This window comes from Haliotis asinina, chromosome 4, assembly GCF_037392515.1.
Source record: "Haliotis asinina isolate JCU_RB_2024 chromosome 4, JCU_Hal_asi_v2, whole genome shotgun sequence".
Classification (NCBI taxonomy): Eukaryota; Metazoa; Mollusca; class Gastropoda; order Lepetellida; family Haliotidae; genus Haliotis; species Haliotis asinina.
The window spans coordinates 75343089-75355962 of NC_090283.1; the positions used below are offsets into that span (position 1 = coordinate 75343089).

General features: G+C 39.7%; 1 protein-coding gene across 1 annotated transcript in view; it reads right to left on the bottom strand.

Annotated features, from left to right (window-relative positions):
- Nucleotides 1–12874, bottom strand: part of LOC137282102 (uro-adherence factor A-like) — a 390886-nt gene that overhangs the window by 277114 nt on the left and 100898 nt on the right. The window lies entirely within an intron of this gene.

Genomic DNA, 12874 nt, shown 5'->3' on the forward strand with positions numbered 1-12874 from the left:
ACCGCTGTTCAAAGTGTGGTTAGTAGAAGAATTGTGACCAGACGTTTCCGAGAACATGGCATCCGAGCTTATCGGCCCTTTCGCGGGATGACCTTGACCCCTCTAGATCGACGTAACCGCCTTCGGTGGGCTAGGAATTTGCAGCTGTGGCAGAACAGGAATTGGGCGATGGAAGCGTTATGGTCTGGGGTGGAATTTGCAGGGACAGCACTACAGACCTCGTGGTGTTTGACCGGAAACTTAATACCCATGGATATATCGACACCATGCTTCGTTCAGTTGTCATCCCCCTCCTAACAAAATTCCAGCGAGCTGTTTCAACAGGACAATGCTCGCCCCTACACAGCCAGGATTACAAGAAACTTTCTAACGGCTCATAACGTCAATATTCTGCCATGGCTAGTGAAACCCCCTGACTTATCACCTATAGACCATGCGTGGGACCACCTAGACCGACAAATCAGAGCCAAAAATCCGCCTCCATCAAGCAGGGACACCTTGATACAGGCTCTGAGGGAAGAATAGCAAGCCATACCTAATCACGTCATTAGGCGTCTCATCAACTCAGTATGCCGACACGTTCAGGCCTGTATTCACAGCTATGGGGGCCATGCAACATACTGACATGTTTTGATCATGCAACCCTCTACGACGTTTAAATTTTCTCTTGCCATTCGCACGAGTTGTTATTTTGCAAATTGACATGTTACGCTCACTTCATTTTGTTCATTACTGTGTACACACTGTAAGTGAAACCATCACTAAATGATTGTAGCATAAAATGGCTTTCCATCCCCGATCGCGTGTTTTATCAGAAAAGTCTCAGAAATTTTGTTTAACAATTTCAATGCTGGTATAGTTTATTTTGCCCGTCGGTTTACTTCTGTTTCATTTCATAGAAAACATCAATATAAGCAAATCTAACAAATAATGTATCTGTCTACCAACATACCTACCTATACCTATCAACCTGCTTTTCTTCCGTGCCCCTACCTACCTACCTGTCTGTCTATCTACCTACCTGTCTGTCTGTCTACCTCTCCATCTATATAATAAGCGTTTGATATGTTGCTACATTTCCAGGTACCACTTCCGGTGCTTATGCAGTCTCCGAAGGCTTCGGATTACCCAGCATTCCTCTCCTGCCAACCGTCGCCATGGTTGTTATAGCAACACGTCAAGCCTGGTAGTGTGTGCAAAATTAGCATGAACGTTCTTGACCGTAGTACGACCAGATCCTCACGGCAAGTGTGAAACCTCTTTATTTCGAACAGTGCTGTTCTACACAGGAAATTGTCCAGATAATGTATTAATTGTGACTACGGACAAACGTAACTTTATAGGATGACGTTGATAAAAGCAATCTGCCGGATAGCAGAGTCCAGAGTCCAGACTATGGAGGTAGTATTGCATAGCAGCTGTTGGAACAGGAAGAAGAAATGCTTAAAGTGAAGACACAGAAATGTGCTTTTGTGCGATGTCGATGGTTCGATCCTGGGTAATGTGCATGTGGGACGGAGGTGATCGAAAAAAGTCAAGGAAACATAGTCAAAGAAAAAATACCTATTAAAATACATCCTATTCTCCAGTCACTTCCTTTATACTGTAGCGGTTTTGTTCCCCTGCTTTCAGAATATTCATACTGCCAGACTTTCCACTGAACCAAAGAAATAATTATTGTGAAGGCTGGAACAATAAGCTCTTTACAAAATGGTAATTAACGTGTATTGGCCTGGCATTGATACTTTACTGAATATAAGTCATTTTATACTTTATACCAAATAAATATTTTCCGGTTTTTTTAATTTCTACAAATTTTGATATGGTTGCTTTTCGTCTAGAAACTATCTTACGGCTCGAGAGTTATTTCTACAACTGCACTGGTGTTTGGAGGACAAGTTGCAGTAGGCCTTACTGTTGCTGTTGAAGAAACAATTTGTACAACGCATTGAAAAGCTTCTATTAGGTCAATCGGCTATCAGGTGAGGCTTAACGTGTTTATTTACAAGATAAGTCAGGTTACGTCACTGCGCTGAATGCACGATCCGAAGTTGGGCCTCATTCAAATAGGAATGTTGACACCTGTGACGTAAATGACCGATCCGTTGTTGAAGGGAGCATATATGTGTGTGTCGATATATTTGTGTACATTTTCGTCCCTCGTTGTGGTCAGTACAGCTGTACTCTGTATATTCATAGACATATAAACATTTGCCACGTGACTGCGCTTATGTTATGAATGAGGAATCCGACGTTGAAAGGAACATAACCTTATATGTGTCTATAAATAGTTTGTACACACCATCACGTGACACCCATTCTCGTCCCTCGATGTTGTAAATACTGCTGTACTCTGTGTGTATGCCTACAGTTTGTTCAGCTTGACCTGAGCTACTCAACATATGCATGCCCCCGAGGAGGAATGGCGCAAACGGCAGGTCGAATTAAATAGCGGGGAGCAGTGAATGTGTTGAAGTTGCATTCGTGCGAGGCATGCCCACATCGGAAACATTGAACCATCTGTCGCTTCTTTCTTAAAGAAAGTTAGGACATTAATGACGATTTCTGATGTCCAGATGTCAAACTGCAACTTTCTCTCGGCTGTTCGGAATGCTGACACTCAACTGACAACCCCTTCACAATAATAAACCCAACCCGTTGTGACACGGTCATGCAATACATGAGTGAGTGAGTTTAGTCTTACGCCACATTCAGCAATATTCCAGTTATATGACGGCGGTCTGTAAATAATCGAGTCTGGACCAGACAACTAAGTGATCAACAGCATGAGCATCGAACTGCGCTATTTGGAACCGATGACATGCGTCAACCAAGTCAGCGAGCCTGACCACCCAATCCCGTTAGTCGCCTCTTACGACAAGCATAGTCGCTTTGTGTGGTAAGCATGGGTTGCTGAAGGCCTATTCTACCCCGGACCATCACCGGTAGTAATACATTAGTATTGACTTGATCAGTAACGTGAACAAGCTGTATATTCGTATCCACCCATGACGATCCGGATCAGAACTCATCATCAGGTGGTCAGACCCGCTAGCGTGTGTCATGTCATCGATCCCAACTACGTAGATCGATGTTCATGATGTCAGTCACTGAATTGTCTGAACCAGTGCTGATTACTTACAGACCGCCGCATGGCTGGAATATTCCTCATTGCTATGTTAAGAGTCAATACAACATAAACATTTCATTATTGATTGTTGTCTTCCGTGATTTTTAAAGCTATTTTATTGTTTTTATGGGGTCATATTTGTCTTTTTAATATACATTAATGAAAGTAATAAGTGCTGATAGAATTGATATCAGTAGATACGAGGGTGAGATTCTGTGAGATTTTATTTATCATCAAAATCATTCTTCATTAGTTTTCAATGAAAAATATACATCTTTCAACACTGTACTACCATCAGACTTGCAGTGCAGCGATGTCATGGCATTTTGATGTCATCATAACGTCATAAAATTGTCAGGGTATTGTACAGAATCTACTGTCAAAACAATATATCCTAGGAAATATCATATGACCTCACACAAAGAGATATCTCCTGGGGAGCACAGTTTTGATGATAACACTTATTATAGCTAAAATGGATAGAATTATCATTAAAAAGACCACAGAAATGAGCGGGCCACTGCAAAGACGTATATACGTCTTTGGCCACTGTAACTTGATAATGCCCGCAAAATGCTTAACCCCCTGGATGCCACAGGGACATATATGTCCCTTCTCTTTACCCCTCACTTTGAAGTCCAATACAATTCTAAATATACCACGCATATATAAACACTTCACTTGGATTCTGCGGAAAATTCCCTGTTTCGTGATACCATCCACTATTATCTCAGACTAAGATAAAGTGCTTAAAATTGCCTTTCAAAATAGACTTCATCGTAAATGTAGTCATTTTCCAAACTGTACAAAGTCGAGATTCACAGCGTTATTTGCAGTATGTTTTGAAATGTGAAAATCGGATAATTACTGGGAGTAATGAATTTCAAAAATATCATATTAATGATAACTGATATCAAATTTTCATGTAACCAGTAATGATAATTCTGAAACGTTGCCGATGAACCCAGAATCGGTTGGGATGTTTTCGACAATACACTTACACGAACGCCGAAGTGCGCTTTCCGCCATTTTGGTTAGTGTTTACAAAATCACGTTTTGTGAGAAGGCCGAGAAGGCCGGTACTGAGACGCCTATAACATCACGTATATTTCATAGTCAGCTGCGTCAAATGCATCATTGAATTCCCCACACATCTTAGAATCAAATTACAAATGGTCTGTGTCACCAATGCCAACTGTCTAGGTAAAACGAAACGAAAGATAATTGGTATGAAAACGAACGCTGTGCTCGAAAGACAGCGCTTGTTTGAAATGTAAACAAAGAAAAAAATCCAATTTTACACTGCGTAGCATTTTCGGTAATATTCCAACATCCAGCCGTCTAATCATTGCTTACAATGGCTCAATACGCTTAGTATATTCAGGGGAAGAGTATCGTAGCAAAAAATTGCAAATTAAAAATTGATACAATGAAATGATTTTGTAATTCATAAGAAACTGTCAAACTTTTAGTGCAGCATGACGCAATGACTGACGCAAAATCACGCAGAACGACAACGGTACTTATCGGCATTTCTGGCTTCTTCCGTCATTTACAATGTAAACCATAAAAACATATAACAATACACAGATAGTCAGAATAATTCTGATTACTTACATCTCACATTTATGTGCAAAAGGTCCCTGAATCAAGGAAAACGTCCTCGCAAAATCCTGTGTATCCTTGTCAGCGAAGCCGCCATTTTGAAAGAAATCGGTCATCGGTAGTGATGTCACATGTCAACATTGTTGCACATATTAGGCAATTTCTTTGAGGTGAAGGTCGGTTGAACAAGAGTAAACACAATGCCCATACCATTCCGATTGCACTTTTAGTATTGTGGTGTACATTTCGCGTATCGTTCCGATATTTTTTCATGAAACTGATTTCAGTATCTACATATGTAGATGAAATTACTGAAAATAATGCGACATTTTAGTTGACGTCATGGCATGTTTTGTGCATTTTGTGACGTCGGAAAAAGACGACACTGGTTTGCTGATTAATACGTATCTAACCTAATTTCCACTCAATGTGTATAAGATCTCGGTTTCTGTGTCGGAATTTAACACTAAACATAAAATAAATGGTTTTACCACTGAAATAGTCTCCTGAATATATCAACAACTACAGGGTTTTACTATGCACCTATCTGGCATCGATTTAGCGTAAATGAAAATTTCACAACACCTGAATACTCATTAAATATTCATTTAGGAAATAGACTTTTCTCCTGATGATTATGTAATTATTTCACTTCATGAGTATGCAATGAAAGGTAAAACGAGATCGTCTTTTCAGTGCAGAACTATCAGCTAGAATATGGACGTAAGGTTTGTCCAAATTAAGAAATGACCTGATTTATATATTTTTAACACTTTTCGTATATATATTGTTTGAGTTAGATATTCTGTCATCAGATACGTTTTAATCGAATTTGAATTGACTTTATTATCTAAAAAATGATAATCATAAAACGGTTTTGACAAACTCGCACCTGGTCAGTCAATATTCATAATTGTTTTGTCTATAAACCAATGCAATGAACAAGACAATTCCTTTGTGCCCTCAACATATTATGAAATGTACAAATCATTTTCATTAATATAATCAGTTTTACTTATAAGTTGGAATTAAATCGGTATTTATTTACCTGTTCATATGAAACTGCAATATTTACCCGAACGTACTGAATATTGTAAAGTTAACTCAACCACATGTTGCAGTAATGGCTTCGTGTGATTTCCAACAGTGTAGAGGCTTAAAATGTGGTATAATACACTTACTGAGTCAATTTCCCATGTAAATATTATTCAAACAATCAAAAGCTTTCAAAGAATAAAAACGTATACCTTATATCCACATATGATATGGTGTTGAACATGGATATATGTAGATACTGAAATCAGTTTCATGAAAAAATATCTGAACAATACGCAAAATATACATCACAATGCTAAAAGTACAATCGGAATGATGTGACGTCATCACCAGCAACCGCTGTTCAAAGTGTGGTTAGTAGAAGAATTGTGACCAGACGTTTCCGAGAACATGGCATCCGAGCTTATCGGCCCTTTCGCGGGATGACCTTGACCCCTCTAGATCGACGTAACCGCCTTCGGTGGGCTAGGAATTTGCAGCTGTGGCAGAACAGGAATTGGGCGATGGAAGCGTTATGGTCTGGGGTGGAATTTGCAGGGACAGCACTACAGACCTCGTGGTGTTTGACCGGAAACTTAATACCCATGGATATATCGACACCATGCTTCGTTCAGTTGTCATCCCCCTCCTAACAAAATTCCAGCGAGCTGTTTCAACAGGACAATGCTCGCCCCTACACAGCCAGGATTACAAGAAACTTTCTAACGGCTCATAACGTCAATATTCTGCCATGGCTAGTGAAACCCCCTGACTTATCACCTATAGACCATGCGTGGGACCACCTAGACCGACAAATCAGAGCCAAAAATCCGCCTCCATCAAGCAGGGACACCTTGATACAGGCTCTGAGGGAAGAATAGCAAGCCATACCTAATCACGTCATTAGGCGTCTCATCAACTCAGTACGCCGACACGGCCTGTATTCACAGCTATGGGGGCCATGCAACATACTGACATGTTTTGATCATGCAACCCTCTACGACGTTTAAATTTTCTCTTGTCATTCGCACGAGTTGTTGTTTTGCAAATTGACATGTTACGCTCACTTCATTTTGTTCATTACTGTGTACACACTGTAAGTGAAACCATCACTAAATGATTGTAGCATAAAATGGCTTTCCATCCCCGATCGCGTGTTTTATCAGAAAAGTCTCAGAAATTTTGTTTAACAATTTCAATGCTGGTATAGTTTATTTTGCCCGTCGGTTTACTTCTGTTTCATTTCATAGAAAACATCAATATAAGCAAATCTAACAAATAATGTATCTGTCTACCAACATACCTACCTATACCTATCAACCTGCTTTTCTTCCGTGCCCCTACCTACCTACCTGTCTGTCTATCTACCTACCTGTCTGTCTGTCTACCTCTCCATCTATATAATAAGCGTTTGATATGTTGCTACATTTCCAGGTACCACTTCCGGTGCTTATGCAGTCTCCGAAGGCTTCGGATTACCCAGCATTCCTCTCCTGCCAACCGTCGCCATGGTTGTTATAGCAACACGTCAAGCCTGGTAGTGTGTGCAAAATTAGCATGAACGTTCTTGACCGTAGTACGACCAGATCCTCACGGCAAGTGTGAAACCTCTTTATTTCGAACAGTGCTGTTCTACACAGGAAATTGTCCAGATAATGTATTAATTGTGACTACGGACAAACGTAACTTTATAGGATGACGTTGATAAAAGCAATCTGCCGGATAGCAGAGTCGAGTCCAGACTATGGAGGTAGTATTGCATAGCAGCTGTTGGAACAGGAAGAAGAAATGCTTAAAGTGAAGACACAGAAATGTGCTTTTGTGCGATGTCGATGGTTCGATCCTGGGTAATGTGCATGTGGGACGGAGGTGATCGAAAAAAGTCAAGGAAACATAGTCAAAGAAAAAATACCTATTAAAATACATCCTATTCTCCAGTCACTTCCTTTATACTGTAGCGGTTTTGTTCCCCTGCTTTCAGAATATTCATACTGCCAGACTTTCCACTGAACCAAAGAAATAATTATTGTGAAGGCTGGAACAATAAGCTCTTTACAAAATGGTAATTAACGTGTACTGGCCTGGCATTGATACTTTACTGAATGTATGTCATTTTATACTTTATACCAAATAAATATTTTCCGGTTTTTTTAATTTCTACAAATTTTGATATGGTTGCTTTTCGTCTAGAAACTATCTTACGGCTCGAGAGTTATTTCTACAACTGCACTGGTGTTTGGAGGACAAGTTGCAGTAGGCCTTACTGTTGCTGTTGAAGAAACAATTTGTACAACGCATTGAAAAGCTTCTATTAGGTCAATCGGCTATCAGGTGAGGCTTAACGTGTTTATTTACAAGATAAGTCAGGTTACGTCACTGCGCTGAATGCACGATCCGAAGTTGGGCCTCATTCAAATAGGAATGTTGACACCTGTGACGTAAATGACCGATCCGTTGTTGAAGGGAGCATATATGTGTGTGTGGATATATTTGTGTACATTTTCGTCCCTCGTTGTGGTCAGTACAGCTGTACTCTGTATATTCATAGACATATAAACATTTGCCACGTGACTGCGCTTATGTTATGAATGAGGAATCCGACGTTGAAAGGAACATAACCTTATATGTGTCTATAAATAGTTTGTACACACCATCACGTGACACCCATTCTCGTCCCTCGATGTTGTAAATACTGCTGTACTCTGTGTGTATGCCTACAGTTTGTTCAGCTTGACCTGAGCTACTCAACATATGCATGCCCCCGAGGAGGAATGGCGCAAACGGCAGGTCGAATTAAATAGCGGGGAGCAGTGAATGTGTTGAAGTTGCATTCGTGCGAGGCATGCCCACATCGGAAACATTGAACCATCTGTCGCTTCTTTCTTAAAGAAAGTTAGGACATTAATGACGATTTCTGATGTCCAGATGTCAAACTGCAACTTTCTCTCGGCTGTTCGGAATGCTGACACTCAACTGACAACCCCTTCACAATAATAAACCCAACCCGTTGTGACACGGTCATGCAATACATGAGTGAGTGAGTTTAGTCTTACGCCACATTCAGCAATATTCCAGTTATATGACGGCGGTCTGTAAATAATCGAGTCTGGACCAGACAACTAAGTGATCAACAGCATGAGCATCGAACTGCGCTATTTGGAACCGATGACATGCGTCAACCAAGTCAGCGAGCCTGACCACCCAATCCCGTTAGTCGCCTCTTACGACAAGCATAGTCGCTTTGTGTGGTAAGCATGGGTTGCTGAAGGCCTATTCTACCCCGGACCATCACCGGTAGTAATACATTAGTATTGACTTGATCAGTAACGTGAACAAGCTGTATATTCGTATCCACCCATGACGATCCGGATCAGAACTCATCATCAGGTGGTCAGACCCGCTAGCGTGTGTCATGTCATCGATCCCAACTACGTAGATCGATGTTCATGATGTCAGTCACTGAATTGTCTGAACCAGTGCTGATTACTTACAGACCGCCGCATGGCTGGAATATTCCTCATTGCTATGTTAAGAGTCAATACAACATAAACATTTCATTATTGATTGTTGTCTTCCGTGATTTTTAAAGCTATTTTATTGTTTTTATGGGGTCATATTTGTCTTTTTAATATACATTAATGAAAGTAATAAGTGCTGATAGAATTGATATCAGTAGATACGAGGGTGAGATTCTGTGAGATTTTATTTATCATCAAAATCATTCTTCATTAGTTTTCAATGAAAAATATACATCTTTCAACACTGTACTACCATCAGACTTGCAGTGCAGCGATGTCATGGCATTGTGATGTCATCATAACGTCATAAAATTGTCAGGGTATTGTACAGAATCTACTGTCAAAACAATATATCCTAGGAAATATCATATGACCTCACACAAAGAGATATCTCCTGGGGAGCACAGTTTTGATGATAACACTTATTATAGCTAAAATGGATAGAATTATCATTAAAAAGACCACAGAAATGAGCGGGCCACTGCAAAGACGTATATACGTCTTTGGCCACTGTAACTTGATAATGCCCGCAAAATGCTTAACCCCCTGGATGCCACAGGGACATATATGTCCCTTCTCTTTACCCCTCACTTTGAAGTCCAATACAATTCTAAATATACCACGCATATATAAACACTTCACTTGGATTCTGCGGAAAATTCCCTGTTTCGTGATACCATCCACTATTATCTCAGACTAAGATAAAGTGCTTAAAATTGCCTTTCAAAATAGACTTCATCGTAAATGTAGTCATTTTCCAAACTGTACAAAGTCGAGATTCACAGCGTTATTTGCAGTATGTTTTGAAATGTGAAAATCGGATAATTACTGGGAGTAATGAATTTCAAAAATATCATATTAATGATAACTGATATCAAATTTTCATGTAACCAGTAATGATAATTCTGAAACGTTGCCGATGAACCCAGAATCGGTTGGGATGTTTTCGACAATACACTTACACGAACGCCGAAGTGCGCTTTCCGCCATTTTGGTTAGTGTTTACAAAATCACGTTTTGTGAGAAGGCCGAGAAGGCCGGTACTGAGACGCCTATAACATCACGTATATTTCATAGTCAGCTGCGTCAAATGCATCATTGAATTCCCCACACATCTTAGAATCAAATTACAAATGGTCTGTGTCACCAATGCCAACTGTCTAGGTAAAACGAAACGAAAGATAATTGGTATGAAAACGAACGCTGTGCTCGAAAGACAGCGCTTGTTTGAAATGTAAACAAAGAAAAAAATCCAATTTTACACTGCGTAGCATTTTCGGTAATATTCCAACATCCAGCCGTCTAATCATTGCTTACAATGGCTCAATACGCTTAGTATATTCAGGGGAAGAGTATCGTAGCAAAAAATTGCAAATTAAAAATTGATACAATGAAATGATTTTGTAATTCATAAGAAACTTTCAAACTTTTAGTGCAGCATGACGCAATGACTGACGCAAAATCCTTATCGGCATTTCTGGCTTCTTCCGTCATTTACAATGTAAACCATAAAAACATATAACAATACACAGATAGTCAGAATAATTCTGATTACTTACATCTCACATTTATGTGCAAAAGGTCCCTGAATCAAGGAAAACGTCCTCGCAAAATCCTGTGTATCCTTGTCAGCGAAGCCGCCATTTTGAAAGAAATCGGTCATCGGTAGTGATGTCACATGTCAACATTGTTGCACATATTAGGCAATTTCTTTGAGGTGAAGGTCGGTTGAACAAGAGTAAACACAATGCCCACACCATTCCGATTGCACTTTTAGTATTGTGGTGTACATTTCGCGTATCGTTCCGATATTTTTTCATGAAACTGATTTCAGTATCTACATATGTAGATGAAATTACTGAAAATAATGCGACATTTTAGTTGACGTCATGGCATGTTTTGTGCATTTTGTGACGTCGGAAAAAGACGACACTGGTTTGCTGATTAATACGTATCTAACCTAATTTCCACTCAATGTGTATAAGATCTCGGTTTCTGTGTCGGAATTTAACACTAAACATAAAATAAATGGTTTTACCACTGAAATAGTCTCCTGAATATATCAACAACTACAGGGTTTTACTATGCACCTATCTGGCATCGATTTAGCGTAAATGAAAATTTCACAACACCTGAATACTCATTAAATATTCATTTAGGAAATAGACTTTTCTCCTGATGATTATGTAATTATTTCACTTCATGAGTATGCAATGAAAGGTAAAACGAGATCGTCTTTTCAGTGCAGAACTATCAGCTAGAATATGGACGTAAGGTTTGTCCAAATTAAGAAATGACCTGATTTATATATTTTTAACACTTTTCGTATATATATTGTTTGAGTTAGATATTCTGTCATCAGATACGTTTTAATCGAATTTGAATTGACTTTATTATCTAAAAAATGATAATCATAAAACGGTTTTGACAAACTCGCACCTGGTCAGTCAATATTCATAATTGTTTTGTCTATAAACCAATGCAATGAACAAGACAATTCCTTTGTGCCCTCAACATATTATGAAATGTACAAATCATTTTCATTAATATTATCAGTTTTACTTATAAGTTGGAATTAAATCGGTATTTATTTACCTGTTCATATGAAACTGCAATATTTACCCGAACGTACTGAATATTGTAAAGTTAACTCAACCACATGTTGCAGTAATGGCTTCGTGTGATTTCCAACAGTGTAGAGGCTTAAAATGTGGTATAATACACTTACTGAGTCAATTTCCCATGTAAATATTATTCAAACAATCAAAAGCTTTCAAAGAATAAAAACGTATACCTTATATCCACATATGATATGGTGTTGAACATGGATATATGTAGATACTGAAATCAGTTTCATGAAAAAATATCTGAACAATACGCAAAATATACATCACAATACTAAAAGTACAATCGGAATGATGTGACGTCATCACCAGCAACCGCTGTTCAAAGTGTGGTTAGTAGAAGAATTGTGACCAGACGTTTCCGAGAACATGGCATCCGAGCTTATCGGCCCTTTCGCGGGATGACCTTGACCCCTCTAGATCGACGTAACCGCCTTCGGTGGGCTAGGAATTTGCAGCTGTGGCAGAACAGGAATTGGGCGATGGAAGCGTTATGGTCTGGGGTGGAATTTGCAGGGACAGCACTACAGACCTCGTGGTGTTTGACCGGAAACTTAATACCCATGGATATATCGACACCATGCTTCGTTCAGTTGTCATCCCCCTCCTAACAAAATTCCAGCGAGCTGTTTCAACAGGACAATGCTCGCCCCTACACAGCCAGGATTACAAGAAACTTTCTAACGGCTCATAACGTCAATATTCTGCCATGGCTAGTGACACCCCCTGACTTATCACCTATAGACCATGCGTGGGACCACCTAGACCGACAAATTAGAGTAAAAAATCCGCCTCCATCAAGCAGGGACACCTTGATACAGGCTCTGAGGGAAGAATAGCAAGCCATACCTAATCACGTCATTAGGCGTCTCATCAACTCAGTACGCCGACACGTTCAGGCCTGTATTCACAGCTATGGGGGCCATGCAACATACTGACATGTTTTGATCATGCAACCCTCT